At 47.0% G+C, this 24,807-nt stretch overlaps 1 pseudogene across 1 annotated transcript in view; it reads right to left on the bottom strand.

The window, feature by feature from the left end:
* Nucleotides 1–450: 450 nt before the first annotated feature.
* LOC149372352 (PHD finger protein 21A-like) overlaps nucleotides 451–24,807 on the bottom strand; it is a 31,717-nt pseudogene continuing 7,360 nt past the window's right edge. The window contains exons 5-11 of the transcript XR_016286991.1: nucleotides 23,996–24,304; nucleotides 23,206–23,562; nucleotides 17,398–17,590; nucleotides 14,826–14,935; nucleotides 10,603–10,723; nucleotides 4,012–4,115; nucleotides 451–2,641 (exon numbers count right to left, since the gene is read on the bottom strand). The product of XR_016286991.1 is annotated as a PHD finger protein 21A-like (transcript). The remainder of the gene's footprint in view (nucleotides 2,642–4,011; nucleotides 4,116–10,602; nucleotides 10,724–14,825; nucleotides 14,936–17,397; nucleotides 17,591–23,205; nucleotides 23,563–23,995; nucleotides 24,305–24,807) is intronic.

Here is a 24,807-nt window from a genome sequence, read left to right on the forward strand (position 1 = left end):
GCGTGCACCACTGGGCAGAGCACACATACAGAAAAAAAAAAAAATTCATTCACATCTGCGAAGCGAAACAGCTAACCAGCAACCTGTGGAGCTGTCGCAAAATACTACTAGTCACTGATAACAACATGAATGTTCTGGCACTGAGAACAGTTTTCAACCCCACTCAAATTCATTACAAGCAAAGCATGTAAAATGATCAACTCATGGTTAACTGGTGCAGCTAAAAACAGATAAATCTCTCTGGTCACTAATATCAAAACTGTGACCAAGGCAACCAGGGCGATGGGTGCAAGGCTCACGACTTCCCTGATCAGGTCCAAGATTGGATAATCGGGCAGTGACTGGCAATGACCAGTTAAAAGCAATACTCAAATCAACTTGTGCAATTTTCGCTCAAGATATATGGAAATAAAGTTCGCCACTTCCGTGAACATGGAGGTTGTTTTTTGCCACTAAGACACCAAGAGTATATGCACATGAGAGGATCTCGGGTGCAAATATTATTTGGCACACCACAATGCATCTTACAATGTTGGCCTTCAGATCAGTCCCCATCAATACTTATCTTTGCTAGGAAGAGATAAAAAGAAACAAAAAAAAAACATGCTATATAAACAGAAGTTCTCAAAAGCAGCTGCAGTTACAAGAAAACAAAGTTCCAGACAGTGATGATAACTGAACTAAAATTGAAGCATGTCATTTAAAAGAGTGCCCAGTTTCACTCATGCAACCAGAGATATGTTCCAAATGTACAAATCAACCTTTGAACTAAGCAAACAAGCAGATTTGTGACAGGCAGCATGTAAATGAATGCACCAGCTGAGAACTTCAATGTATCAAAGACACAACTGCACATCAGACAGCAGTCACCGACCTCTTGTGCGGCCAGCAAGCACTATCCTCACGTTTGTGACTGGCAGACACGGCTACTGCACACAATGCCAACGCAGGCCTTCATCCACTTCCAAGACTTGAGCATTTCAATGTTTCGAAAAAGGGCAAGATATGCATACCACAAGGCCCAGCTGTGCTAAAGTGAACAGTTTTGCTACGTAAAAGGTAAACAGGAGGCAAGAGTTGCAACTTGAAAGTTCACCAACATAGTGTCACCACTGTTAGCAGCACTGAAATTCTCATTAAAAACAGAATGCTTAGTCTCTCAATTAGAAAAAATTTTAACCAGTGGCTGCTATCACGATCAGAAGTTTACGAGCTGCAAGTGTGCTTAAAAAATTTATTCCAGCAGATTTACACAATCCAGTAGCCTGATATGTGTTAAGGTATGAAGAAATGTGTATGCTCTATGCCCTGGTAACAATACCATGCGAATGGGTCACGAGGCAAAGCTACAATAAACTTTTTTCCGAGAAAAAGCATCTTGTAAACGTTCGATCACGATAGCAGTCATGAACAAAAGTCTATAGGATATGGATTCTCAGAATATTATTTAATTCTGTGTTCTCTTGATAGCCAGTCAGCTAGTATTCGTCCCAGTGGATGAAGCACAGACATCTCATACTTCTGTGCTTTTCTTTGACCTTCTTAGCCAGACTTTGCAGAAATAAAATTTCTCCTGCGAACCCACATCCCATAAACTTTTGTTGACTTAAGTTCACGGCATATGTAAAATTATGCTGCAAACATGTCCACACATTAATGCAATAGCCTACAGTCAAGAAAACGCAGGCCTAAGCCTGGGTAATAAAAACATGGCAAGAGCAGTGCACTAAATAACGTAGTTAATCTAGAGGATATATAAAAAAAACAAAAGGAACACCACAGATGCATCATCTGTTCTGTTAAATCTCAGTCTCTAAGACCCTAAACATGCTCTAATGCCCACAAAACAATTTTTTTTTATTTTTGCCAATGGTACACACAGTGAGCACAAAGGGTAGTATTTAACAGGCAAAAAGAAAGTGCCAGAACATCCTGCAGTGAACAGTAGAACTGCGCGCACCTACACTGAACTACACCAGCAGCAAAAGAGCACAATAAAAAGAATTGCATGTAAACTCAGTCCGACTAAGAGCAGCTGCACTGTTTTTCTATATGCAACCAAAACGTACGATTGTTGAAGACCTTGCACATCCAACCTGACGTTGCTAAAGGATGGCAATCGGAAGCGAGTTGCTGTGGACAATACCCTGGGTGCTTGACTAGAATGTTGGCAGTTCCATTCACATCATAAAAGCTGGGCCAGTGACGCACCCACGCACTTCGCCATCAGCGGTGTGGCGTGCAAGCCCACACGATGCACAGTTCCAGCAGCTTGTACAAGGTGCTACTATCGTCTCTTCCCTGGCAACAAAATGCGTTCCAAACTGCACCCAGTGAGATTTGGTGACTTGCAGCTGCCCCCAAGAAGCAGCACTAGTTCTGGAGACACTTCAAAAGGTGGCAAGGAGAGCTGGGCACACACACAGGTTGGCTTCAGAGATGATGGACAGCGATGCGGGTGAGACTCTCGGGAGGCTTCAATGGCAGCGAATGTGAACCTGGAACGTGGCAGCCGCTCTTTCTACCACTGGTCTCATCAAGAGGTCTCCTTGAACATTTTTATGACGTGCTCAAACTTTTCCAGTGAGTTCTGAACGGTCTGTAGGGCAAGTTGCAGCTCCACACGCCGCTTCTGTTGGTTCTGCAGCAAAACAGATTTCTCACATAAGAAAAAAGTTTGACAGCGAAAAGAAGACAATAGCATTAAAGGTGCAGTGAAGAGGAATCTGAACTTGTCTTTTTGCCGCGGGAACTCGATCTACACATTCCGAGCTTTCTTAGAAACTTCGATTTATTGCCCTGTGTGGCCGATTTCCCCAATGAAATCGAATTAACGTCCGGCTCCCGCCTTTTTTTTTTTTAATTCTGCCTCGTACGGTGGGCGGAGTCGACCAACACGTGGAGCGCCTTTCACCCAGTCCCGTGGCGGCTTGCCGCTCTGCCATCGGCGGAGTAATACGCAGTAGTCCGTAGTAGCAAATAGTCCGCGCCTATTTTTATTTCTTCGGGCTTATTTTGCGGCTATATTATCTGCGAATGAAACTATTTATTCATGGAAACCTAAAAAACAAAATAAAGCGAAAGCAAAGCCTCCACGGGACTGGGTGAAAGGCGCTCCACGCGTTGGTCGACTCCGCCCACCGTACGAGGCAGAATTAAAAAAAAAAGGCGGGAGCCGGACGTTAATTCATTTTAATTGGGGAAATCGGCCACACAGGGCAATAAGTCACTGTTTCTAAGAATGCTAGGAACGTGTGGATCAAGTTCCCGCAGCAAAAAGACATGTTCAGAATCCTCTTCAGTGCACCTTTAATAGCAACTCTTTCCTGTCACTGTGTGCAAACAGCAAACGAAACCATGGCTAAGCTGGGGGTGGATTTTAATGAAGGGTGGAGGCAATCACCCTCCCATCTTCCCCTAGGAATTTTCATTGGAAAACCATTTTGATATCCATTCTTTCAGCACATAAAATGAAAAAAGGAATGCATGGTTCACTTGGGACTGCCCCTGCCCCAACCATTCCCTTCAAGCGCTGCTCATAAATACATCCCTGGTGCTTAGCCACACACACTAGCACATGCCCGTATGTACATTTTTGCCCATGCAAACCTTGTGTGATCATACAATTTCAGGGAAAAAAATGCCCCAGACACTATTTCTCACAGTCCAGGCACACCGAAAAGCCCCAAGTTCACTGTCGACACACTGTCATGCCTGGCTGTTTTTCCTAAGCTCTTATTATCCAATTCTCTTCCATCACATCCTCACATACCAGCAGACCTTCTTGGGTCCTTGGACTTCCCACACTTCAGTGAAGCACCCTACTTTTCATTGAGCAGATAATAACAACTGATGAAACTGCACAAAGCCCTGTTTTGATTACCACCTAACAATGCATTTTTACCAGCAACACTGGTTAATTTTACTATGCCAGCAGCACTGAAGTTCTACGGCGCACAAACTCTTGCGATAAAGCGTGCATGGAAACTCCAACAAAGGAATTGTACTCACAGCAATAATTTCGGACAGCTGCTGCTTTTTCTCTTCAAGTTGCATGCGCTCAGCTTTTAGTTCCAGGCTTCGCTTCAGCAGCTTCTGCTTTTCTTCAGCTTTGGCTGCATTGAAAGGAACAAAAACAGAAGCTGCATAAGCCTAGATGCAGCCACCCTTTACATATAGTGCTTTTCATTTGAATATTAGCACAGATGATAACAGAGTTAATTTTTACTTGATAGGTAATTAATCAGTCAATATTCGCAAATATAAATGAACGATATATCTGCCTGGCCAGATAACCCAACCTTGAAAGTGGCGCTTAGCAGATATTACCGTCGACTATTGATTATTTTCACTCATAGGGAACTAAAAACTTGTTCAAAATATATGGAGTTCAACTTAAAAGGAAGGAGTCCACTGTATGACATAATTGCCAAATAGAATGAAACGCTCTGTATAATGCCAATGCATCAAAAGGCAAAGGGTCGTACTAAGCCTGCAGTAAAAACAAGAGGTAGCAGGCACCTATAAGTGGTGGTAACAGCATAAAAAAAGCTCACTATGAATCTGTTATCGCTCTTTGATAATATACAAAGAGTTTAATTCACATACAGCAAATGGCTGCTTATAAGGTTGGGTTTTTCTGCTCATGCACTTACTAATGATGGTCATTTTGTTTGCTTGTGTTGCTTTTGTTTGCAGCAGTATTCATATACTGCTGTCACATGGGCACTTTCGACTTTGATCAAGACAACTAAGATCTAACTTAATGCAGGTCCAGAGTTGCTACATGGCCAAATCAATCGCAATCAAGCCCAATCTGGTTCCTAAAGCGCAATTGAAGGTTGCTACTGTCATGCTCAGGAAATGATTAAGGCAAAATAAAAATGAAACTTGCAGAAGCATGTTCTATACAAGCTATGAAATCTTAAAACAGTGTTTTATTTTAATTAGTGCAGCTTGATTCCAAAAACAGGGTTCACGTTTTCAATGTCACCCGCCTTCCCGGGCATAAACATAGCAACCACATGCATGAGCCAGTGACATGGTGTCTGTTGCGTATTTGTGATGAAACCTCCAGTAGCTGCGTCACAGCCATGAGATTTTTGATCAGAAATGTTTTTGTCTACTTTTCCTCCTTACCAATCTGTTTGGTTAGCAACATTTATACAACCAGCACCTCCTCCATTTTTTTTTTTTCGATGACAGCCAGTCTGCCCTGACCGATCGAGGCCTGTTCTCCTTTCCTGCTCTCCCTCATCGATGGTTAAAAACAGCGCAAACTAGACGGAACACATCTCCACCAACTAGCCCAAACTTCTGCTTTGCTCTCCCCCATTGACTAGTTTTCACGCCTGCCCCACGGCTGCGGGGGAGAGTACTCTATTGGTGGCACTCTAAAACGGAACACAAAACTGAAGCGGCCGCAAGTGGCCACCACATACAGCTTCAGAGATCGGCACAATCAATCGATCCTCAACCTCAACTCAACCTCGCCAATGCTGCGTTGCGGCAACTAACTGAATTCAGGCTTCAGAAAGGCTCCCAGTGTGAAGCAAGTGATAGGGCTGGCATAGAAAGAATAGAGGAGGCGCTGACACAACCATGTGGGTATGCAGTGCCACCTGCCATTCAGCTGGCCAACTTGCCAATCGTGATTGAGTGGGAACGTGTAGCAGCCTTGCATGTGCAGTGTACTCAGAACTCAGTCATAATTGGGCTCGATCAGGATCAGAAGTGCCCGTCCGTGTGACAGCAGTATTAAATATGAGCATCATTTGTATCATTGTGAATTCAGGTTGCATCTAATATCAGCATAATATCAGTATACAGTGTAGTCCACTTATAACGATACCAGATATAACAATATATCGGTTATAACGATCAAATTATTTAGATTTATCAATTTTCCCATTGCCCCTATGTAAAAATAAACCACATATAACGATACGATTATCGGCGATATATCGGATACAACGATAGAATTTTGACCGCCTGGAAAGTATTTACTAGGAAATTTCGTATGAATGTTTGAAAAAAAAATAAAATTATTTGAAGAGAATGACGGGAAAAGTGCCGTTAATAGACTGTTGTGGAGAAATCCGCAAGGAGGCGATGCATGCGGCCTTTGGAAGTAAGCGCCATCATCATCGCAATCGCTGAAGAGAGAAGGTGGGAAGAAGGGGAGCGTTTGCTTGGCCGTAGAGATGGGCAAAACGGCTCACTTCAGTGAGCGGCTCAGAGCAGCTCCGCTCACTGAAGTGAGCCGGCTCAATTGAGCGGCTCACCGGCTCACTTGAATCTGCAACAGTGAGCCAGATCTTTTGAGTGAGCCGTGCTTCTTTTGGAGAGAGGAAGCCGGCTCTCTCTCGCTCTTACTGAGCCGTGCCCGTGGACAGCAGACAACCCTGAACCGTTCCGCCGGAGCCGGGTCTTCTGCCGAATGCAACTGCTCTCCCACCCTTCCTGGCAAGAGTCGCAAACACCCCCTCACCTTCGGTCTTTTTAAACGCTCTTTTTAGAGAACGAGTGAGCCGTGGCGTCGTACATGGTTCAGTTAAAGTGAGCGGCGGTTCTTCTGGAGAGCCGGCTCTCTCTCGTTCAGTGAGCTGTACCGAACAGTCGTGTCTTCTCGCCTTCGGCTGTCTTTTGAACCGCTCTTTTTAGAAAACAAGTGAGCCGTGGCGCCGTGGCTCAGTAAAAGTGAGCGGCGGTTCTTCTGTGAGCGGCGGTTCTTCTGGAGAGCCGGCTCTCTCTCGTTCAGTGAGCCGTACCGCACCGTTCCCTTCGGAGCCGTCTTCTCGCAAAGCATTGGCAAAGAATGGCGCCGTTCGTTGACCGCTGCTGTTCGAACGCTGTCTCACGACTCTCACTGATATTGCATCGTGTGTTGATGCAACACTTCGAAGTCATTTTTCTTCGAAGGAATTAGTGAAAATACCTATCGTTATAATTCACTATAATTGATTAACTAATAACTGCACACAATCATCAAATTTGGATTCGGGGTTACATTTTGTCCCCTGTATCTGATGCTACCATTAATTTTCTCCTATCCTGATTAGTAGGCGCGTTATTCGTGGAAGACAGCGTTACACCGTACGTGACTTTAGCCGCGAGTATCAGCCAAATGAGGTTTTCGCCTTAAAAACGTGGGTGCCAGCGGCAGTGCACACGAGGAAATAGCTGAAGGCGAGGGAGTGGTTGCGAAGGAAGGGAATGCAGTTGCTTTCTCGCAATGCTCAATAGATGGCACGCAAATCGCACCCTGGAGCAGACCCGGCTCTGACGGAACGGTTAGGCACGGTCAGCACGGCTCACTGAACGAGAGAGAACCGGTTCTCCAAAAGAGCCGCCGCTCACTTGCTCTCCAAAAAAGAGCCGCTCAAAAGATCCGGCTCGCTCCTGAGCGACCCATCTCTACTTGGCCGCCAGTCCGTTGGCCACCGCCGTGCCGTGCGAAGGGTGCGGCCGTATCGCTATCGCCACGATCGCACGATTGTACGTGGAAGATGGCGCCGACTAAGCAGACGGCGATCTCTCTCGAGGTGAAGCACCAGATTCACAAGGATTTCCGGCAGGGCTTCAAGGTAGGAAGCCTCACTAAAAAGTATAGGCTTTCGCAGTCGACTATTTCGACCATAATCAAGGCTGTAGATGTCCTCGAGAAGGCCGGCTCCAGCGGCCACGACGACCAGCGAAAGAGGGTTAGAGACCCTTTGTACAGAGCAAGACCTACTGAACTACAGACCTGCACATTTGGCGGGGTCCTATGGAGCAGCGTGCGCCAACTTTCGTTAGCTTATTGGCCGTTGAGGGCGCTCGGTTGACCTGTTCGTCTGCTGTGATCATCATCATCGTTTGCCAATTTGAGCAAGATATTTAATACATTTGTTTCGTCTTCTTCTGCTATCTTAACATCAACGATAAAAATATCCACAATAACGACTTTTTTCGCTCTGGATGAGTATAAAAAACGTCTTTCTTTTTATCCGCTTTCTTTTCGTCAGCACCACCGTGCCTAGCATAGATAAATGGATGTTAATGATTATGTGGACAAACGACGAAACTACCTGTTTGAAATAAAATGATGGAGGAGGCCATCTTGTTCAACAGGTATAATGTAGCGCCACGCTTCCCATAGGTGCCTTTTCCTAGCGGCAAAAGGCATGAACTAGAACATGCGCGCTGGAGCAGTGCCAAATGGGCAGGTCTGTAGTTCAGTAGGTCTTGGTACAGAGATGTCGAAGAGAGTCTCTACCAGTGGTTCCTGAACGCTCGCAACCGGAATGTTCCGATCACAGGACCGATTCTGTTTGCAAAGGCGAAGACATTCGCTTTGCTTCTGGGACGTGAAAACTTCGAGCCCGGCGGAGGATGGATCCAGAGGTTCAAGGATCGCCACGGCATTGTTTATAAAAGCGTCGTCGGGGAGGCTGCCTCGCTGAACGTGTCGGCGAAAGACGAGTGGCTGGCGACAAAACTGCCCGAGCTGTTGGAGCGCTATGAGGAAAAGAACATTTTCAATGGGGACGAGACAGCGTTGTTCTACGAAATGCTGCCTTCAAGGACGCACGCGCTCAAAGGGGACCCGTGCATCGGTGGCAAGCACAGCAAGGTCCGAGTGACAGTGTTTTTGTGCGCCAGCATGGATGGTAGCGAGCGTCTCAAGCCGTTTGTGATTGGGAAATCCAAGAGGCCCCACTGCTTCAGGAACCAACATATTCCAGTCCGCTATCGGAATAGCAAAAAAGCGTGGATGATTCGCGACCTGTTTCAGGAATGGCTGCTCGAGTTTGACGGCGCAATGGAACGAAAGAAGAGGAAAGTTGTCCTACTCCTCGACAATTGCTCTGCACACAGCGTCAGCGTGAAGCTGACGTCTGTTGAGTTGGTCTTCCTGCCTCCGAACACCACGGCAGGTTTGCAGCCCATGGACGCAGGCGTAATTGCCAATTTCAAGGCCCTCTACAGACGTCGCATGCTCGAATGGCTGATCTTAAAAATAGACCGCTCGATATCGCCAGAGCATGCTTCCGGGCCTCCTCACCTGAAGGTGAGCTTGATCGAAGCGGTGCGGTTTGTGTATGGTGCGTGGTATGAGGTGAAGCAGTCCACAATCAAGAACTGCTTTAGAAAAGCAGGCTTCGTGCGTCCCGACTGTGCGGTCTAAGAAGGGACAGATGACTAGCTCCCCGAAACTGCCGATGTGGGTGCACTCTGGAATCATGTTGTCGCTTCCGACAACGCCGGCGGAGCGCTCTTAGACGACTTTTTGAACGCTGACAACGCTGCTGCTTCGTGTGAGGAATTCACCGATGAGGCCATTGCCGAGGAGCAGCTATTGCGACAAAAAGCGGCAGCGAGCGATGATGAAAAAAGTGATGACGATGACGGCAGCATTGACAACGATGGTAGTGACACCACCACGCCAGCTCCAATGTCTTCACGAAGTGCCTTACAGTCCGTCCAGTCGCTGATAGGCTTTATGCATGGTACAGGACTGCCGCACATGTACGCGCAGCAACTAGAGACGATGCATACGGAAATAATTAAGCTTCAGCTGCCGCTCAAGCAAGCGTGGATTTCAGACTTTTTTAAGCGTGATTAACCTATTTATTCTCTTTATATGTACAGCAATAAAGTGTTCAGTGTTCTTTAGTGACTAGCTTTGTTCTATCCGACTGAATCATCGCTGGCAAGTAGGTAAGTCTGCATGCACGGGAAAATGCATGCGTGCTCTCGTTTGCTTTTTTTTCTTTATTTTTTTTTGGCGGTCCAGATATAACGATAAGCGGTTATAACGATCGAATTTTCCCATTTTCTTAATATCGTTATAAGTGGATTGCACTGTACATTCAAACACCAATACAGTGAAGATGCATGCGTGTGTCTATGTATGCATATATGTGTGCACGCACCCCCCCCCCCCCCCCCCAAAAAAAAAAAAGAGAGAGAGAGTCTAGCACACTGTCACAGCAAAGAGCGTGGAGGTTCTGCCCCCCTTGAGAAACGCTCTTCTGTCAGACACTGAACCAGAGTTTGCCAGGACAGCAACACACCAGATGACGCAGCACCACCTATCACTGCCTCATAGTTTTTACTGACATACTCATCACAAGGAACTAGTTTATAACACAGCCTGTTTTTGCTAGGCACAGCTCATAAACACGGTGACCTGTAGCTTCACTTTTGTGTTCCCTATGCAAAGGACCCATGTATTCAGGCCCAATTTTTCTCCAGAATAGACTTTAAAACTTTGTATTCCAGTGCATCAGATTTCCAAATGTAGGACAAACAATAATTTTTGCAAATGGGACCATAAGAGCTCTAGTGCTATCTCACAATTTGTCTGGCAGAGCCATCAGTGGTAAACTGCCAACGTAGCATCGTGAACCAGCCCCGATCTCTTACGGCGTGCTTGCCCATCACATCTAGCAGCCCCTACAGCTGCCTTAATTGTCATCAACGAAAAAGCACCGGCTCGAAGTGGAACATACAGGCAGTTCTCAAAAGTGCTCGTGTTTGCTTCGTGCAGCAGCTGCTTGTACTGTGAAGTTGCCCAGAAAGCCGTGCCTCATACATCAGAGGGCAAGGAGATCTTACCACTTTTGAGTAGTGAGTAGTCGCTGACCCAGCCCAGGGTGCTGCTTGTGACCTCTCCATGGTTGCTCCTTGTCCAGTCTTGGAACACGTCTCCATTTACCACACTCGCTGCTTCTTCCCTCTGTGGGCACAAACAAAAACCCTACATATTTCACTTATGCCTGCGCACTCCCAACTGCAAACAGCCTTGCTGAAGGATGAAAAAGGGAGAAGGGGCAAAAGCAACAGCAAAAAATATGAGTTACAACACGAGAACTATAATTTAACCAAAAAAAGACGAATACAGTTGAACCACATATAATGGTTCTGCAGTTACACCCAAATGTAACGAACCTGCATGGAGCGGATTCCTCGATATCACAAAGTTTCTCAATGCCCCAATGCCATCCCCAATGAACTGTGTGTATTTGTGAACTCCATGTAACGAAGGTGTTGAATCTGATGCAACAGCTCACTACACTGACTAGCTGTTAGTGCTGAGCTACTTGAAATTTGGCACAACCACACAAATGTTTCATGACGATAAAACACGAACTGAAATTAACTCGAACGCGGCACAAACTCAAGTGTGGGGACACACCCCACAGCGATGACATTTTACTGTGAACATACCTGTGCCCCATAACCTCATTGGCTTTCACCTGCTATGTGAAGAATGCAAAAAGATATGAAATTATGTGAGCACAAGGAAAAGAAAAAAAAACCTGGCGGCACACTTAAGCTCAGCTTTAACGGTACAATGTGATAGCGTTAGTGGGTTAATGCCCGTATGTGCGGAATTGGTAATTCTTGGTTTTACATTCACAGATCACAAGGTTCTATGACCGCAGCAGGTTCTGTCGCTCAGAAAGGAAGCTGCACACATTTTTGTGAAACAGGCTTGCAAGCCTTTTTTTTCAGCCCGGCAACATTTCATCTGGCCTTGATATAATTACCGTATTTACTCACGTAATTTCCACACCGTTTTTGTTTAAATTAAGGCTTCAGAAAGGAGGTGCGCAAATTTCGCAACCACTTCCTAAAAAACTCTACAAAGGTCATAATGCGCAATATATGTCATACATTGCTGCCTATACATCAACCTCCCATCCCGCACCCCTCACTGGCCAAACAAATAGTTAGAATTGCAAAGCCCGCAGTCAGGGGCAAATGGAGATAATAGGCTGACTAGCGGCAAACCGAACAGCAAACGGTTTTCGGTAGTTTCAGATTCCAGTGCGCACAGAAGGTTTTACCGGCAGTCTGCTCACGCAAATGTTTGTCTGGGAAGGTGACCGCCAGCTTGAGCGAGCTGGGTAAATGGTGCGCAATTCTATTTCTTTTTTTGGGGGGGGGGGGGTAAGCATAGGAGTGTCCCCTCGCACCTCTCGCAGCTGCATACGGCGACACAGCTGCGCCTATCTTCCCAAACCCGCCTTGCGTGCACCTGTGTGCATGCTGGTGGTCTGGCGCGAGTAAATACGGCAGATGGTGGTACATGTGGTGCTGGTGACAACCAGCATGGCTGAGGAGCGCACTTCAGTGCAGGGGCGCTCCTAGCTCAGGAGAGGAATGGGGCACTCATGGGTGAGCAATGCTACTTGTTCTCGTCCCCTTCCCAGCGTCCATGCCCCACTGCCGCACTTTCTCTCACACAGCAGCTGTGAAAAAATTGCCAGCAGTCCCTTCCTTCCTCTTTTTGTTTCCTCATGAGAAGGGGGAATGAGAGACCAAAGATATGTCTCATGCGGTTAGAATAAAGCCCGGACAGTAGAGAATGTTTTCTGCGCACAGCTACTTGCCACTACACCTAGACACCGTGCCCTTCCCTAAACCATTTTCTGGTCACTGCTCAGCAAGGATGGCAACCTGAGATAAATGAAGTCTGAAGGATGCAAAAGTGGCCGTATCTGCCTATGAAAATTTCAAATTTAAACGGCATCTACAAAGTAATTCAAAGCAACCGTAGCACACCTCCTCAGGACGCTGATCAACCCGCGCTCTTACAACGTGTGCTGCTAGCACTGCTTTCTAGCAGTGGCCATCATAACAGGCACAAGACAACCTCTGCTTTCAGTAATGAAGAGCGCTAATATAATTTCATGCAGGCACAAAAATGACGTACTAGGTTGTGAAAAAAATTTGAGAAAAGTGTGCATGCTAGCTCATGGTATCTGTGCTATATGTAGGTTAGGTCGGTCACATGTTTAGGGGAACATATGTACATTGTCACAGATATTGTTCTTTCACCTATTCCTCAAAACAATTGGTGATAGAATGCACTGTTGGCTGACGAAATAGTCTGCGGTAAAGCAAACATGCAGGTATGTCCCACAACTTATCTAGTTCAAAGCTGCTACTGCAAACTGCCATTCGACAGAACAAGCAGCTCCCTCATTTTTTAAGCATGGCATACACAAACCTGCTATGAAAAATACATATGCACACTGGATGCTGCTGCTGCCACGACAAAAGATACTCAAAAGAAGTTCACTGCTGTTCTTAACAGGATCCTCAAACCTGCCAACCAGGTCATCTGGTACCTCTGTGTGGTCTGCAGTCCGGAAGAACAAGACTGGCTTGGAAGGGCTAATGTGTACAACCTTTCTTTTTTTTGTACTGGCAGTCACGCAACCTTTGCTTTAGTTGCACATGCTGCATGACTTGCTTGCTTACAGAAAAATATTACTGCCTAATGAATGTCTCTGAAAATGCAGTAGCTATGAAGCAGGACTAGTACATGAAAAACACAGGTGGCAGTACGAGCTGTGCGAGCACGGTCACCTGGTAGTTCCTGCACTCTTCACGCGAACCACCAGCGGACATTCATAGACAGGTTTGTGCCATTTATGTTTATGGTGATATTGTGAAACAGCGGAATGTGGCGAAGTGACACTGTGAATTCCCGGAAGGCAGAATGGAAGCTCATGACGAAAAAAGGAGCGGGGGGCTGTCCACTGACACTGACGATCTTAGCAAAATCAAATAAGAAATTCGCTTGAACAGTTGTGTGACAATAAAAGTATTGCATGAACTCGTTCCCGAAGTGACAAATACCGTGCTTCATTAGACCGTAAGAAAAGAACTAGGGTACAAGAAGTTCATGATGGTTGCCCCAAGACGCTCACGAGGACCACAAAACGACAAAGATGGGATATTGTTGCGGTGCATAGTCGTGAGGAGAAGAGGACGCTGCAGCTGGTGCTGGGGTGACTTGGTTTTGGAGTGCCTTCTGAGTGCGGCTTGCCGCTGAGCTAACACCCGTAATAATATATGCTGAACTATCTCACGTGCTCTGCATAAGAAGGAGACCAATTAATGGACTTGACAGTGACCAGTGATGAAACATGGGTTTCCAAACAGCTATCACTGCTCAAGCATTCCCTCAAACAGCACAAATTCAAGACTGTAGTTTCGAGCAGCGAAGTGATGGCGACAGCTTCCTGAGACAAGCATAGCATCCTGCTTGTTGACTTTGTGTCTCCAGACACTACAGTAAGTGCTGCTGCATACTGCAAAACCTAGGAACGGCTACAGCGATCTATTCAGAACAAATGAGGGGAGTGCTGACAAGCGACGTACACCCGCTTCATGATAACGCTCAGGTGCACATCGCACACGCAATAACCTCACTTCTGGAAAGATTAAAGTGGGAACTTTTGGAGCATCCTCATACGCCCAGGCCCGGCGCCCAGTGATTTTCGCTTGTTTATTCTGTTTCCTAGCAAGATGTTTCTATGTTTCTTTTTCTGAAGAAACATCTCGCTAGGAAACAGTTCATCAATTAAGACAAGCACACAAGAAGTCATGACGTAGTTTACACTGTAGGTGGGAGATTTTTATCACTACAATTTCCAAAACCTGGTTCCCAGGCTGAACAAGTGTTTGGACAATGGTAGCAAATGCGTGGGAAAATTAGGAAATGTACCGCAGTTAATTTATTAGTTAAACTTCCGTTGCATAAAAATTTTCTATAGTTGTGCTGGCCTTTGTATTTTCACTTTCCAGACATGCCTCATATCACTGGTTGAACAATAAGACATTCCAACTTTTTCACTTTTTTCTTTTTCGGCCTCTGAGTTATGAGGCCAGCCCATATGACGCATCAACCAATATTCATGTAAATGCAGTATGCAAAAAAAAAAAAAAAAACAAAGAAATTCTTCTGCACAACCTGAAACATGTTTCAAGGAAAAGTACGTAGAAAGCAATAAACTTCGCCAAGATGCCAATGTTATACGTACTTTTGTAGCAGTGTCACAGCAAGGTGGTGGTGAGGAGTGGCCATTGGGAGTGGTCTCATTCGAAGACGCTTCGGGTGAACTAGGTGTGGACGACCCGATACGGGGTCGTACTGCAAGATAATAACTCCAGCGTTATGATCAAGAATGTCCTCAGCGACTCTACTTTTTCTATGCATTACACCTAAGTGACACACTGCACGAGCACAGGAGACATTCGTAAACCAAGAAACATGAATTTTATCCCACAGCTAAGCAAACAACAACATAGAAACTAAGGCCACAACCACGGGGCATTTTTTTTTCATTATGATGCCTTGAAGCATTGCTTACAACTTCAAAAAGCCGTGCTGCCCGACAAGACTAAATTTCATTCACATACAGTAATCCCTCGTTATAACGAAATCGCTTTACTCGAAATTTCATTCGGTCCCGACCCAAATGCATGCATATTAAGCCGCATTACTCGAAGTGCATGAAGAGCTTGACCCGCTTAGAGCGAAGCGGCAAGCGGAGGCATCACCGCCGCCGAGCGTAGGCATCGCCGCCGTGGCGGCGACCTTTCGAGCATGCAGTGCCAAATTAATGCCGCCGACGAATTAGACTCATGCAAGCATAGCACAGGCCACAAAAGTACCTAGTAACGGGCACCAAGGGAGTGCCGAGTGCCCACTGCTCAGCGGGGCCAAATTCCATGGTGCAGCACGCCCAACGAACCGTTAATCTCGGTCGGAAGCGCATTCCTGGTGTTCCCCGTGACAGAATCCACACGAAAATAAAGTTTTCCTCGCGCTTTGCGATGCCAGAAAACCGCGGTGTCTTGGTTGCGGAAAAGTGGCCGGTCATGCTCGATTCGCGCCATTCGACTAGACAAACAGTCTAAATGTGTGGTAGGGTGTTTGAATTTTGTTGTTACGGTGGGGACACATGTGCAAAAAGCGAGCGCGATTCACCGAGGCGCGAAGTTGCGAACGGCACCACAGCGTCCGATCGCAGCTCGCCGCTTGTGTCCAACCTGCTAGATGTCAACGACGGGCCGCCCGCAGCAAACGCAACGACGAGTAGCGGGAGCCAACGCGAGCGCGGAGAGCAGCAGCGTCATGATGACGTAGCGTGCACTCCTTTGAGCCGGGCCGGCCTGACCACGGCCGGTCTTGACGTGCTCGAGCGAGCGAGCGCGTCGAGACCGGCCGTGGCCTGCCAGCCTTGATGCCGGCCACCGGCATTTGAAAATGCGATAGTATTGTTTGTTCAAGTTCATAGCAAGCCTTGGGGGTAGAGGGGATGACTGCGATACAAGCAAATTTCATCCAATAGCCGCTTTGGTGCTGCTGCTACTTGGTGCGGTTCGCCTGCCGTCTGCTAGCTCCGTTGCTGAAGGCGTCGCGGAAATCTAACGTATCTTTTATTATGGGACTGGTTGACAGTAAAGGGATGCCGAGTATAGCACCTTTATTCGAGTGCTGGCCAGTCCCGAAGCGCTAACAGCTGCGGCATCGATGCGAAACCGGCTAGGCTTAGCGGCGACCAGGGCAGTCAGGGAGCAGCGCGCAGTTTGTCACCCGGCGTTCCTGCAGGCGGCGTCGTTGCCGAAAGCTCCACTCTTGCACAGGCATGCTGTCGTTGCTCAAATCTAGGAGGCAGACTTTATGGTAGCATGGCTGCTTTGTATTTTTCTTGTGCGAACGTAAAGTAAGCCGAAACTGCCACCCTGTCGATCAGCCTGGATCCCGTCTGGATCACGAAAATGAGCTAAAGCTTGTTCTTGATATAGATAATAAACCCTGGTATAAGAAATTTGAAAACTGTATCACCTTTGAGGATCGCTGACCAATACTGAGTTGCTGGTAGAAGTAACAAATGTGCTACGAGAAAATTTTGTATCAAAAGCTATTGGCCACGAACTTGCGATTTCACTGTGGCAGTGCTCCGAGGAGGCACAGAGACCGACCTTGAGCCGTTGCCTAGCAACCGACGCAGCTGGCGGACGCTGCGCGGCGTCATCCGCCAGCTTCCTTGCAGTTGTGGCGCAATTAAATCTCGACTGTTCTAGCTTTTTTTTGAGCGGTCGCTTATAACGAATTTTTTCGCTGTCCCGCTAACTTCGTTATAACGAGGGGTTATTGTATGACCATGTTCTACTTTTTAAAAATGTTCCTTCATTTTGAGAATACCTACTGATGTCATCACAGCCCTCCGTGTTCAGAGTTGTTATTACCTGTCTCAGAAATCCAGCCAGCTGAGAAAATGACTCGCCTGAATTATCTGTAATCCTATTATTCCGAATATTAAGGCCACAATTGCAAAATGCAGCTCCTGTCCTTCCATTCCAGTCTCCGCAACTGCCAAGCAATTCCCAGCATGAAACATCCGCAACACATTACGGGAATGTGCTGCATCATATTCTATCACTTCTTCAGAACAACTCTTGACGACCTTGCGAATGGAGAGTTTCACCTCAGAAATTTGCTTCGATTTCATTACACCTGCTTTTAAAACAGGCAGACTGGCACATCAGAGCATTCAGTGCCCAAAAGGAAGAAATATGATGGGGCAGAGGAGGTGGCACACACACCCTTTTGGCATTTCCTGCCGGAGGCCAGGTTCTCGCCGAGCAGGAGCAGCGCGTTGCGCCTTTTCTCCTCCAGGGCGGCGCTGGAAAAGTGGGGGTTGGCAGTGGTGCGTCGCTTGCGCTCTCCCCGACGATGCTGGAGCTCACGCAGGGCCTCCCGAGTCATCAGGCCCAAGGCACCGAGCAGCTCCAGCTTCTGCATGCAGGTGAGCACACCGCATTTGTCCCCACACCTGCCAAGTGCCACGGCACGCAGGCCAGTCACTCCCCAGCTGTGGAAGGCATACAGCGAGCACACAGGAGAATGAAACTGCACTCAGGCAGGGGGCAATGGCACCACAAATGCTTCCGGCAGCTCGATGCCAGTTGCATGGTAGGGACCACCTTGCCATCTGGTGGGTGGGTAAGGCAACCTAGGCACAAGTTCTGGAAGTGTCTCCTAAAACGGATATGTCCATTTCAGCCCGCATCCATTGGTTGGGGCCCTAGTGCAGAGGTGAGCTAACATTTCTTTCTTGTTAAGTCATCTTGGCTCAATTTGCACTTGCCACTGCATCAATAACTGTAGGTAAAAAAAATGTTACAAAACATGCACTATAAATACTTGCGATTTATGCTAAGGGCATTAAAAAGCGGAAACAGGCAGCTGTGCTTGACTTAGAGGCAGTGGAAGCTTCTATGCAACTAATGTAATTTGAGACGGTGACTGCGGCATTCGCCATATCTGCAAGCAAAAGGACATGCCCAGTTTAAGTCCTGCCCACAGAGACAAGCCCAATTAGCTGACACTACTGGAATACAGGCTCTGACCATCTGTCGCAGCTTTGGCAGCACCAACTGTTACTGTGAGCCATAGTTGTTGTGCACGTGCACAACAACTATGTACACGTACACGTACACTTGTACACGTGCAAGTGCCTAGTGGCCAATTGCGCACCTGCCCGACAAGCTTTGGACAACAATATGACACAGCGCAATTTTAAATCATAATCAGTATGCAATAACTAGCCTTTTTTGCAAATCTGCTGAAGATGCACCACTATTCCATGCCACCACGTGCAACCAGTGCTAGCAAATTCATCATTACTAAATTTTGAAGATTTAATTAGTGTGCTCATGACAGTACTGCGCTTCTCCTCTCCGTGACAGAAGGCCTCACAGCAGCATGGATGCGCATTTTGAAAGCTCTACGAAAATGCAAAAATTTTCCAACAGTACGGCCGGCATGTGCCCATCGCTGTTCAGTACACCTAGTTGTCAAAATTTTTTTGGCCACAGAGGAACTGTCACAACTACAACTCAAATAGAATTTCAATAGTTCCCCCGAGTTTAACACATATAAATTCACATTCTTGTGCTGCCAAAGTAAATCGTGTCTGAACACACTGAAAATCTCACTAATTTCAGCCTACTGTGGAACAGAATGACAAGTTTAAAGGGACACTGAGGAGAAATTGAAGTTGACTTGCATCGACAGAATACCAGCTCCTGATTACAAAAACGCCATTCATACTGACAACAAAGCTCTTGTAACGTAGAAAAGAGCAAGAACCAAAATACAGGTATCGCCGCCACAGGCCAAACTCGCAAGTACAAGCTTCATGTCATCATAGGACAAAACAGTGTTGCTAGAACCAATAGTTCTAGCAACACTAGGACACGAGAAGCCACAAATCACTGAGGCGCAGCAAATGCATGCGCAAATCTCATTGACGTCGCCAGATGGCGCCACGTACCCAATAGCTACGCGCGCTCCTGCAGCGCCGGGACCAATCAGCGCCTGCTCAGAGCGGTATGCGGGCTCCCGGTATTCCGCTAACGGTAACAAGGTACACGGTATGCTAAAGGTGTCTATTTGCGAGAACTTCGTTGACGACTTCGAGAACGGGATTCATTGTAACGCTGGCAAAACGCCAGTGCAAACGTAAACGAAGCGACGGCCGCAATAGCCGATAGATGCCTTCAACGTGCGGCCGGCGGTAGCTTTCTTTTCGGCTGCTGCTGGGCCGCACTGCTGGCTGCCAGAAATCACGGAGTCTGCGTTACGTCATGCGCACGTCATGTTTCACGTCACTTAGGCCTGTGTCGTCATAGGAGAATCCCAAGTTTGAATCAGAGCGGCGGGAAAAACTTTTTCAACTTCGAATCCAGATTTTTTAGAAATAAATGCATCTTTCGCTGCCGGCCTAGTGGCAACAAAGCCATGAAATGCCGAACTATCGGATTTTGCTATAAAAAAAATATTAATAGAGCTCTCCTCAGTGTCCCTTTAAAAGAGGATTTCACAAATTTGGAATTCTGCAACTTTTAAGGTACAAAAACCACCACACTAATAAAGAATAAATGATTGATAACGTGGAGCCAGAAGCGATGGCAAAAGCACCTGACTGTTCAGCGATGCAAGCAAAATGCACATGTGGCCCAAACATACTATGTTGTTTCAAACACTGAAACATGCCCAAACATCACACCATGTTACGAAAATTAGTTTCACTGGCTAACAATGCTGGTGGAACATATTTTAGTGCAAAAAAAACAGGAGGGGACATTTAAGCTCCACCTTAACGCCGTCAAAATCTCTCCGTCTCTCTGGTCCCTTCACATTAACACCATAATCAACGCCAACCACATGCTCGGTTATCGTCTTAATTATTCTCGTGCCTCTAGGTCATGTAAAGTCCTGTCGTATTGTCCATGGCAAACTAGAATATGCAGCATCTATCTGGGACCCTAACACCGTCAAACTTGTTCCAAACAAGTCCAAGCGATTCACTGCACATAACTGCGGTCATCACAGTGTAATGGATTAATTTCCATATATGCAGAAGGTCATTCTCCACATTCATAGATCCCTGGTAGTCCCTATACCCCTCCCGATGCATTAGTCCAGCATTTAAGCAATGTGCCCCTGCCCTGCGCCCAGGTTGCTCTTCCCGAGCGACCAATCATTAATTTAACCGCCACCTGCCGTGGTGGGAAGTTTGTTCACTATCCAGTGGGCAGGTTGTCATGACGCCGCAAGGTCAGGCGAACTAGCTGGCACCATGTGGGACCACCTTCCAGAGCCATGCCCGTGATTTTTTGCTCTCAATGGCAACGCCGACAACAGATTTTCTGATGAACAGGGTCTTTAACACTACTGAGTTAATAAAGATGTAAGGCAAAGAAAATGAACACAACAGCACCTTCTTTGGCTTTCGAACCACAGTTTTTGACAATGTGTGCTCTGGCCATTTTTACTAATTCAGCTGTGAACATTTTTGAAGGTTAGCGGATGGAGTCAGCTTACTATTCCAACAGCATCAAATTTTTTTCCGCAGTTCTGTTCTGCACTAGTCAGCCAACTGCACGCAAGCGTGGTAGGCAGGATGGAGTGCCGTTTAATCACCTTTGCTCATCATTTGCCTCGGAATGTTGGTCTTGCAATACCATCGTTACGTGTTTTTTGCTTCAAGATGTATGCATGCTGCGATGCTTTCCCACAGAAATGGAGAAGATGCGTGTGCTTATATTTGGAGTCAAATTTTTTTTTTTTTGACAGTGAGGACTATGAGTTGGCGGGTCGACTTACCGTATTTACTCGCATAATGATCGCACTCGCGTAATGATCGCACCCCTGAATTTTGTTGGAAAAATTTAATTTTTTTTATTCCCTGCGTAATGATCGCACCCCGAACTTGCTACTGCAATTTGTCGTGTGCCAAGTCTAGCCGACGATGATCGTGCTTGCTATCAGTCTGACAGATGTCACGTGCAGATGACCATCTTGCTCTGTCAGCATTGCAGCGGCAGCCGCCTGTTGGCTGAGCTGTAGTCACACGGGCAGTCTAAATGCGGTTATGCTTAACCGCTGATACCAAACTTAACTGTGGTTATCTCGAATCACGGTTCGCTGTTGTCACAAGGCTCGCCACTGTTCTGGGTTGCGGTGCAACGAACGAAGTGACGCAGTGATCCGGAGTGAAGCGACATTTACGAATATCTTACGAATAGTGCAGTTCGCGCAGTGTCAAGAGTGGAGTCCGACGGCACAGTCCGATTGCCGCACTGCCTCCACAGCCGAATACATAGTTTAATACTAAGCCCTGGGATATGGGAATGTCAAATATGAATCTTCCTGCAGGATCGCTGACCTGTACCGAGTTGCTGGTAGGAGTAATAACTGCGATACAAGCTAGTTTTATGTTCGCAGCCGCTTAGCAGCGCGACCGACCCTCCAGCATGCCAGCTCCGCTGCTAAGGCGTCGCTGAAATCGATCGTATATATTTCTTTTAATATGAAACAACGAGGTTGTCAGTAAGGCAGCGCCATAAGTAGACCATTTAGTATAGCGTTGGTCAATTCAAAACCGTCATCTGCAGTGGCTTCGATGCGAAACTAGTTGGGCCTAGCAACGACAAGGGAATCGCACACCAGAGCACCTTCGGCACCATGCGAGTGTTGCGACTGTGTCACTTAATTTAACGCTGTGGCAGGCACTGGACATTTTTTGGCATAACGGGGATAAAATGCGTAGCTTGAGCGCGTCGGGAGGTTGCTGCAGTACGCTGTTGCTGCGCCTTCGGACGAGATCGAAGGCTTCATAAAAGCGCCGTCGCGCGGCACTGTACACACTGCTCATTTTGATGCGTTGCTCTTGGAACATCATTTAGTGCGAAAAAATTGTGTTCTTGAAGCTGGCCAGTTCGTGCGCTTTTCGCACTCTACCTTCTCGGTTAATGACGTAAACAGAGGTCGCCAAGCTTGGTTCACGATAACAGCGTTTAGCGCCGTAATGCGTAACCACAGGTAGCGCGCCCGTGTGACAAGGGTAGTCTGACCTGCAACTTGTTTGCGTTTTTGGGGCTTAAAAATTTTGTGTAGAAAATTTACCCCGCGTAATGATAGCACCCCTAAATTTGCGTCAATTTTTTGGAAAAAAAAGTGCGATCATAATGCGAGTAAATACGATACATCCGATTAGATTTAAGCACAGCAATAAACGGTAGTTCCTCTTATAGTTGTACAGTTATTTCATAGTTCCTTTAACCCTGAAGTGGACAGCTTTCCACCCTGACAGTAATGCCATCGGAAACAGCCTGGTGACTGGAATAAGCAGCCTTTTGTAATGCATGCCGCTGCTTCACAATATCACCTGTGGAAGTATAAATCTTCGTCAGACTACGCATACATTATGACACATGTTTGTATTTTATGGAATTTTTAAAAATGCATCCCTTCTGAAGCCAAAGTGCCGCTGGAAATCAAAGAGTATGTTCCCACGTAGTCAGCAACATTACAGGCACTCTGGACAGCGTTCCTAATTGGTTGCTTTGCCTAAATCAGATTTCTGTTCCAAGCAACTGAATTGCTGACAATTTTCCTGCAGTTTATATTGAGATAATTTGTAACTTTGATTTAAACATGCATTCAGTTGTGTACGTATTTAACTGCTAAATATATGTAATGAGGCATTTTTCCATGCTTTGGTAGGCACATGGAAAAAAACTCAGAGGAGGAACTGTTGGATCTATGGCCGGAAAATATTTCGTGCACATTCATGGGACCACAGACATGAGAAATGTGTTTAGATTAACGCTGACAAGCTGCACTGTTGATTAGGTCTGACGAGGGTATAGAGAAAACAGTGCACATAGCAGTAACATAGAAAATTTTGCGCTCTGCCAAGGCCGCATGTCATGTGTGCTGTGTGCTGCTAGGCACATCCAAGTTATAGGACATTCTGAATCCAGCACGGGAGAACTATATCGCCTGGGCACTAATACGAGAAACACTGCGCTCTCAGCATGCGGAACTCCACCAGAACTCACCAGGTGGTCCTCTTTGGATGGTGGAGGAGGAGCGCTCGGAGGGGGAACCACAGGGGTCACTTTGCGAGGGGGAGCCACAGCAGCAGTGGGCACAGGGGTTGCAGCTGTCACGGTCACCGTCGTCGTAGTCGTCCTCACTGCACAACCAGTACTGCTATTGCTGCTGTTGCTGCTGCTGGTGCTGTTATGAGAGCTGGTGCCCAGGTTTGGAACCAGCAGACCCGCAGCTGTGGTGTTGATGTTGCTCGTTTGCACAAGCACTGCCACGCACGACTTCGGCACCCGTGGCACTGGAGTGGTGGCAACCAGGGTGTGCTGAATAAGAGAATAAAAGAAAAAATGTATCGGTCAGTCTTGCTGCCAACAGAAAGTACAAGCATAAAGTACACTGCAACGAGTAGCTAACGCAAAGCAACTATGCTGTGTTTTACCAGGCACAATGGCTACACACCCAGTGGAGCTCCTTCACTGACGAACTCTTCACTGATGATATCCATTACACCTAGGGTCACATTTTGTAGCATACCATATCATTTTCCTTTCTTTTGAGTCTCTGTCGTTGGACGGTGCCCACTATGGCCATATTACTGAGAAGACACGACCAATAACAGAGGACCAAGAGAAAGGAAGATCAAGCAAAATGTCACAAAGTACAATCCCCTAATCTTTGCTTTGAAGTTAGCTGGTTGCTTTGCAGGTTGTCAGGCCTGCCTAGTGGGTGCAACTAACCCTAGTGGCATCTCTGTCCAGCAGTGTTCTACAGGTTACCTGCTGCTGCTTACCACCTTACCTGCTGCTGCTGCTGCTGTTGCTGCTGCGGATGCTGTTGATTCTGTGGCTGCAGCAGTGGCTGCTGTGGTGCCAAGCGCTGGTTGCAGGGTGGGTACTGGGGCACGCGTATGGAGGGGGCCAGCAATGTGGGTGGCCCGTGTGGAGGCCCGTGTGGTGGCCCATGTGGAGGCCCGTGTGGAGGCCCGTGAGGCGGACCGTGTGGTGGCCCACTACAGCTGGGGACCACCACCACCTGTGGAAGCAACACACCTCCCGGACCTCCCTTCAGGGCTGCCTGGAGCTTCACGGGAACCCCTGTGCCACCCAGCTGAAAGCAAGAAGCAGTGCACACTTCTCAAGATCTCATCCCAGCAAAGAAGCCGTCGTCAGAGCTCTTAAATTTATGTTAGGTTCACAGACTGTTTTTATGCATCACTGCAGATTAGCAATGCACGGAGGGTGAGTACTAGAACGTATTTGTACATTCCAAAACAGAGATTTAGTTACAGGAAAAGAATAGAGGTTAACCTCAGCCCCAGCACTTTATAGTTAGAGATTGCACTGTTAGGTTTTTATTTTTCGAGAAATCGGCAGACTTTCTACAGCAGCAATTGTTAAGCACCTGTTCCTGGATTTCGCATCAATGTGGTGGTAGTAGTAGTAGACGTAACTGGTGGTTAGTTGCCATGGGAAGCACTTAGAGGGTAGTTAACGTGGAAAGAGGAGGGCATGACGAAAATGGAGGAGAGCGAACCCGGCTGCGTTTCGATGGAGGTGCAAACAGCGCCAAGCAAATGGCGTCCTTGTGCTATGCGAAATTATGCGACCCCA

This window comes from Amblyomma mixtum, chromosome 1 (genome assembly GCF_055824585.1).
Source record: "Amblyomma mixtum isolate Tamu chromosome 1, ASM5582458v1, whole genome shotgun sequence".
Taxonomy (NCBI): Eukaryota; Metazoa; Arthropoda; class Arachnida; order Ixodida; family Ixodidae; genus Amblyomma; species Amblyomma mixtum.